This window comes from Entelurus aequoreus, linkage group LG20 (genome assembly GCF_033978785.1).
Source record: "Entelurus aequoreus isolate RoL-2023_Sb linkage group LG20, RoL_Eaeq_v1.1, whole genome shotgun sequence".
Lineage (NCBI taxonomy): Eukaryota > Metazoa > Chordata > Actinopteri > Syngnathiformes > Syngnathidae > Entelurus > Entelurus aequoreus.
The window spans coordinates 3,501,061-3,508,560 of record NC_084750.1 but is presented as its reverse complement, the minus strand read 5'-3'; the positions used below and the strand labels follow the sequence as shown (position 1 = coordinate 3,508,560).

The 7,500-nt window shown below is 38.0% G+C and overlaps 1 protein-coding gene across 13 annotated transcripts in view; it reads left to right on the top strand.

Moving 5' to 3' along the window:
* syngap1b (synaptic Ras GTPase activating protein 1b) overlaps positions 1-7,500 on the top strand; it is a 351,951-nt gene that overhangs the window by 44,800 nt on the left and 299,651 nt on the right. The gene's annotated exons all lie outside the window — the stretch shown is intronic.

Genomic DNA, 7,500 nt, shown 5'->3' with positions numbered 1-7,500 from the left:
GTCATTTACCACATTAGCAATGTATAGAGTGTATTTCTTTAAAGTTAAGACTAGTTTAAAGTTATCTTCATTGAAAAGTACAGTGCTTTTCCTTCAAAAATAAGGACATTTCAATGTGACCCCAAACTTTTGAACGGTAGTATATATATATATATATATATATATATATATATACATATATATATATATATATATATATATATATATATATATATGTGTGTATTAGGGCTGCAACTAACGATTAATTTGATAATCGAATAATCTGTCGATTATTACTTGGATTAATCGATTAATAATCGGATAAAAGAGACAAACTACATTTCTATCCTTTCCAGTATTTTATTGAAAAAAACCAGCATACTGGCACCATGTTGTGGACATTGGGGGTGCAGCATACACCAACAATAACACAGAAATGTAACTCATCAGAACTGAATCAGATATTGTACACATTTCTGTTGTGAATAATAAAGGATGCATTTTAGGCTGCCTCTGAATAATAGCATGAAATATTCCAGCACCTTCATAACGTTTAGTTATACTAAAGCGTCACTCAAATCTAAATATATTTATATAGCTTTATCAGCCCGGCTACATTGATCCATTATGAAACCAACCTGAGATATTTCTGTCCGTTACGTTTATTTCGAAATTGGTAACCGTGCGTTTTCTCTCTCAAAACGGAGTCAAATGTGCCGGAGACACATTATCAGCCCCGCGTTGCAACAAAGGCATAACTTTAACGTTACTCACAAAAAAGCTGAACTCATGAATGCTTGTTGCCACTATGGACTTAAAAAGTTACGTACTGTGAGTTCCTCCCTTCATCCATGGCTCCAACATTTTTCTTCTTCAGGTGCTTCTGAAGCAATGTTGTACTTCCGTGCCATTTTGCAAGAAACGGTCTTCTTTGAAGTCTTTAAAGTGAAGTGTTCCCACACTTTTGACGACTTAGGTCGTACACTTTTCTCCATTGAAGCAATAACCTCAAGATGTTTCTCCGCTAAACTATCGGTAGTGTTTTCCTGCGCCATTTTTCGAATTTTTCCAGCCAAGGAGACGCCGTCGTCACGTGAGCTGCACATGACACATCATTGGCTAGCTTACGCCACCGCTGTTTTGTACTGTTTTTGTACTTATTTTGATTATTGTTTCTCAGCTGTTTGTAAATGTTGCAGTTTATAAATAAAGGTTTATAAAACAAAAAAAAACAAAAAACAAACAAAAAAAAGCCCCCGCGCATGCGCATAGCATAGTTCCAACGAATCGATGACTAAATTAATCGCCAGCTATTTTGGTAATCGATTTTAATCGATTTAATCGATTAGTTGTTGCAGCCCTAGTGTGTATATATATGTGTGTATATATATGTATTTCATTATATATATATATATATATATATATATATATATATATATATATATATATATATATATATATATATATATATATATATATATATATATATATATGCGTGTATGTTTTTTTTTCCTATATATATATATATATATATTTTTTTAAATTTATTTTATTTTTTTAAATGTATTTATTTATTTTTTATTATATAAATAGGCTCCAGCCACCACCGCGACCCCAAGAGGGACAAGCTGTAGAAAATGGATGGATGGATATATATCAATGTGTGTGCGTGTTAATACTATATTATATATAATTAATATATTTCCCATCATGCAGTGTACTGGATTTAAATGGATGTCATTTATAAGTGTTTGATGGAATTTTCATAATATCCACAATGTTCAGTGAGCAGGTTGTTATATGTGACCGTGTGTTGACTTTATGTTTGTTGAATTTTTGTCATTTATTTTTGCACCATGACTAGGGGAGGTTTGTTTGGGTTGTGTCATATAAGTAAATGCTGTGCTACAATTTCAAACACTTTCAAGGGTAATTGATGCAATTTACTCACATTGTCCACACGATGGCAGAAAATATTTAGCATTCAGAGACTGCCTGGTATTTAAAATGAATTTGAAAGCACTCTGCGGTGCAATGCTTTGTTCAACTAATGACGCTCCACGGGCCAACTTGAAGATGCTTGCAGGACTGCACTTGGCCCGCGGGTCATTGTATGGACACCACTGTTTTAGACTATTTTAATGACCTGCTCTGCAGTCTTACAAAGACACTCGTAAACGTGTTAGCATATTAGCCAATGCTAACGATGCTTGCTTCGTTACATTACGATAGCACGTTCAAATATGCATTAAAACACTCCTACAGACATCACACATGGGACTGTTTAGTAAGCATGAACAGTTTGAGTTATTTTGTGAAACTTACAAACATTGCTTGGAGTGAGGAATGAAGAATCCATACGAGTAGAAACTCTATGGACGTCTGCAAGACGAAACAGCACTTCTACTTCCGGTTGAGAGCACTAAAGGGAGAGACACTGAAGCACCTGCAGTGAGCAAACTCCTCCACAATATGGCACCATATCACAAACAGTAGCACACACACTGTGTATTTGCTTGTTTTTTTGTTTTAAAAATAAAAATAAAAATTGCATTATGGCCATCAGCGAAGAAAACTCTTTAAATTAGCCACACTATTTTAGAGGGGGCGGGGGGGTCCTCTCCAAGGTTTCTCATAGTCATTCACATCGACGTCCCATTGAGGTTGTGAGTTTTTCCTTGCCCTTATGTGGGCTCTGTACCGCGGATTTCGTGGCTTGTGCAGCCCTTTGAGACACTTGTGATTTAGGGCTACATAAACATTGATTGATTGATTGATTGATTGATTGATTTTATAAGCTGCAGGGTTCAAAGTATAGGAAAAAGTTGCGGCTTATAGTCCGGAGTTTACGGTATTTATTATGTTGAACAAGTTGACACTATAGCGTTTCTTGGTGACACGCACTGTCAAAACTTTAAGGAGGTCGTTAGGGATGTAAACAAGGTAGGAGTCAGACTTTCACATACTCTTAATATATATGTGAAAGAGTATGTGGATTATATATAATGGATATATATAATTATATAGCCATTATATGTACACATACATATGTATAGGATATATATATATATATATATATATATATATATATATATATATATATATATATATACATATATATATATATATATATATATATGTATGTATATGTATATATGTATATATACATATATACATATACATATATATATGTATATATATATATATACACTACCGTTCAAAATTTTTGGGGTCACATTGAAATGTCCTTATTTTTGAAGGAAAAGCACTGTACTTTTCAATGAAGATGACTTTAAACTAGTCTATACTTTAAAGAAATACACTCTATACGTTGCTAATGTGGTAAATGACTATTCTAGCTGCAAATGTCTGGTTTTTGGTGCAATATCTACATAGGTGTATAGAAGCCCATTTCCAGCAACTATCACTCCAGTGTTCTAATGGTACAATGTGTTTGCTCATTGGCTCAGAAGGCTAATTGATTAGAAAACCCTTGTGCAATCATGTTCACACATCTGAAAACAGTTTAGCTCGTTACAGAAGCAACAAAACTGACCTTCCTTTGAGCAGATTGAGTTTCTGGAGCATCACATTTGTGGGGTCAATTAAACGCTCAAAATGGCCAGAAAAAGAGAACTTTCATCTGAAACTCGACAGTCTATTCTTGTTCTTAGAAATGAAGGCTATTCCACAAAATTGTTTGGGTGACCCCAAACTTTTGAACGGTAGTGTATATATATATATATATATATATATATATAGTATATATATATATATATATAGTATATATATATATATATATATATATATATATATATATATATATATATATATATAAGTCTCTACTTGGTGAGCAGGCATAGTGTGCTGTCGTGTGTACTAGAGTATGCACTTTTTACTGTAGTGTTTGTTGTAGTGTCCAATGTAGAGTGTACTGCAGCGTGTACTGTACTGATGTAGTGTGCACTGTAGCGTGTATCATAGTATGTACTATAGCGTCTACTATAGTGTGTACTATAGCGTGTACTGTAGTGTGTTGTAGTTTGTACTATAGTGTGCACTGTAGCGTGTACTGTAGTGTGCGCTGTAGCGTATATCGTAGTGTGTACTATAACGTGTACCATAGTGTGTACTATAGTACTGTAGTGTGTAGTATAGTGTGCACTGTAGTGTGCTCTGTAGCATGTACTATAGCGTTTACAATAGTATGCTGTTGTGTGTTGTAGAGTGTACTGTTGTGTGTACTGTAGCGTGTACTGTAATGTGTACGAGTGTGGCTGATTAAGTTTACGTTCACACAGCATCTGCTTGAGGAAAAGGTGGGCTGTAGTGTGTTTTAGTGTGCACTGTAGCATGTACTGTAGTGTGTGTTGCAGTGTGTACTGTTGTGTGTTGTAGTGTGTACGAGAGTGTGGCTACTTTTACATTCACTCAGCATCTGCTTGAGGAGAAGGTGTGCTGTAGCGTGTATTGTAGTGTGTACTATAGAGTGTACTGTAGTGTGTACTGTAGCATGGACTGTAGTGTGTGCTGTAGCGTGTACGAGAGTGTGTACTATAGTGTGTGTTGTAGCGTTTACTATAGTGTGTACTGTAGCGTGTACGAGAGTCTGGCTTATTACGTTTACGCTCACACAGCATCTGCTTGAGGAGATGTGCTGTAGCGTGTACTGCAGCGTGTACTATAGAGTGTACTGTAGTGTGCAATGTAGTGTGTATTGCAATGTGTATTATAGCGTGTACTGTTGCATGTACTATCATGTGTACTGTTGTGTGTGCTATAGTGTTTTGTAGTGTGCACTGTCGTCTGTACTGTAGTGTGTACGAGAGTGTGGCTGATTACGTTTATGCTCACAAAGCATCTGCTTGAGGAGGTGTGCTGTAGTGTGTACTGTTGTGTGTACTGTAATGTGTACTGTAGTGTGTACGAGAGTGTGGCTGATTACATTTACGTTCACACAGCATCTGCTTGAGGAGAAGGTGTGCTGTAGCGTGTACTATAGTGTATACTGGTGTGTGTTGTAGTGTGTACAAGAGTGTACACTGCCGTGTGTACTGTACTGTGTACTATGGAGTGTACTGTTGTGTGTTGTAGTGTGTACGAGAGTGGCTGATTACGTTTATCCTCACACAGCATCTGCTTGAGGAGCAGGTGTGTTGTATCGTGTACTGTTGTGTGTTGTAGTGTATACTGTAGCGTGTACGAGAGTGCACTGTAGTGTGTACTACGGAGTGTACTGTTGTGTACTGTTATGTGTACTGTAGTGTGTACGAGTGTGCACTGTCAAGTGTACTGTAGTGTGTACTATGGAGTGTACTGTTGTGTGTTGTAGTGTGTACGAGAGTGTACACTGTTGTGTGTACTGTAGTGTGTACTATGGAGGGTACTGTTGTGTGTTGTAGTGTGTACGAGAGTGTACACTGTTGTGTGTACTGTAGTGTGTACTATGGAGTGTACTGTTGTGTGTTGTAGTGTGTACGAGAGTGTACACTGTTGTGTGTACTGTAGTGTGTACTATGGAGTGTACTGTTGTGTGTTGTAGTGTGTACGAGAGTGTGGCTGATTACGTTTATGCTCACGCTGCATCTGCTTGAGGAGAAGGTGTGCTGTAGTGTGTACTATAGAGTGTACTGTTGTGTGTACTGTAGCGTGTACTGTAGTGTGTACTATAGAGTGTACTGTTGTGTGTACTGTAGTGTGTACGAGAGTGTGGCTGATTACATTTACGCTCACACAGCATCTGCTTGAGGAGAAGGTGTGCTGAAGCGTGTACTATAGTGTATACTGGTGTGTGTTGTAGCGTGTACAAGAGTGTACACTGCCGTGTGTACTGTAGTGTGTACTATGGAGTGTACTGTTGTAGTGTGTACAAGAGTGTGGCTGATTACGTTTATGCTCACACAGCATCTGCTTGAGGAGGTTTGCTGTAGTGTGTATTATAATATACACTATATAATAATATTGTGTGTTGTAGTGTGTACAAGAGTTTACATTGTCGTATGTGTTGAAGTGTTTACTGTAGTGTGTGCTGTAGTGTGTACTGTAGAGTGTACTGTAGGGTGTATTGCAATGTGTACTGTAGCGTTTACGAGAGTGTGTACTGTAGTGTGTACTATGGAGTGTACTGTTGTGTGTTGTGGTGTGTACGAGAGTGTGGCTGATTACGTTTACGCTCGCACAGCATCTGCTTGAGGAGATGGTGTGCTGTAGCGTGTACCGTTATGTGCTGTAGCGTGTACTGTAGCATGTACTGTAGTGTGTACCGTAGCGTGTACGAGCATGTGGCTGATTACGCTTACGCTCACGCGGCATCTGCTCGAGGAGAAGGTGTGCTGTAGCGTGCGTGGCCCCAAACATCATCCCGTGTCATTCCCTGGTGCTCGTCGTCGTTGACGCCGTTAGCGAGCACATGCCATGTCGTCCTGAACATCTAAGAGCCTGTCACTCGGCACAGAGTTGTGGATGCGTGTTGAAGAATGCAAAAGAAGTATCCCCAATATGTAAATCAGGTGTTGGATACAGTATCTGCATGCTGTGACCTTGCAACACAATGATTGACTTTCAGTGGTTGCTCACGTGCAGCTTTAGGGAAAAGGAATGCCTCTGAATTGCTGTTCCATCCTCATCATCATCATCATCAGTGTGGGTGTGCGTGGATGCAAAGCTGCAGCCATGCAAGTTTTCATAACCCTTAGGCTTTAATCACGGCACAGAAGAAGGTCCAAACAAGGGGAGATCTAAAAGCTCTTCACACACAAGAAAGACCAGACGTCCTCAGCGAAAAGACACCTGAGCTGGCATGAAATTGACGGTTAAGTCGTTAAGAATATGTCTTCGTTGTGAAAGTGGAGCACTCCTCTTTCATCTCGGAAATCATCTTTAAAGCCATAAGATTCTATCGTTCACAATCCTTATGTAGGACAAGAACACGTTTTTTTTTCTTTTTTATGCATTCTAAATCATAAATAAACAATAGCAAGAGCCAGCCAACAATGGAGCCAATGTGAGTGTCTGTATTCCACCTACTCTAAAAAACATATGAAAACTAGAGATGTCCGATAATGGCTTTTTTGCCGATATCCCGATATTGTCCAACTCTTAATTACCGATTCCGATATCAACCGATATCGATATATACAGTCGTGGAATTAACACATTATTATGCCTAATTTTGTGGTGATGCCCCGCTGGATGCATTAAACAATGTAACAAGGTTTTCAAAAAAAAATCAACTCAAGTTATGGAAAAAAATGCCAACATGGCACTGCCATATTTATTATTGAAGTCACAAAGTGCATTATTTTTTTTAACATGCCTCAAAACAGCAGCTTGGAATTTGGGACATGCTCTCCCTGAGACAGCATGAGGAGGTTGAGGTGGGTTTTTTTATTATCAGTATCGGTTTTATTTTTTTAATTTTTTTTTTATTAAATCCACATAAAAAACACAAGATACACTTACAATTAGTGCACCAACCCAAAAAAACTCCCTCCCCCATTTACACTCATTCACACAAAAGGG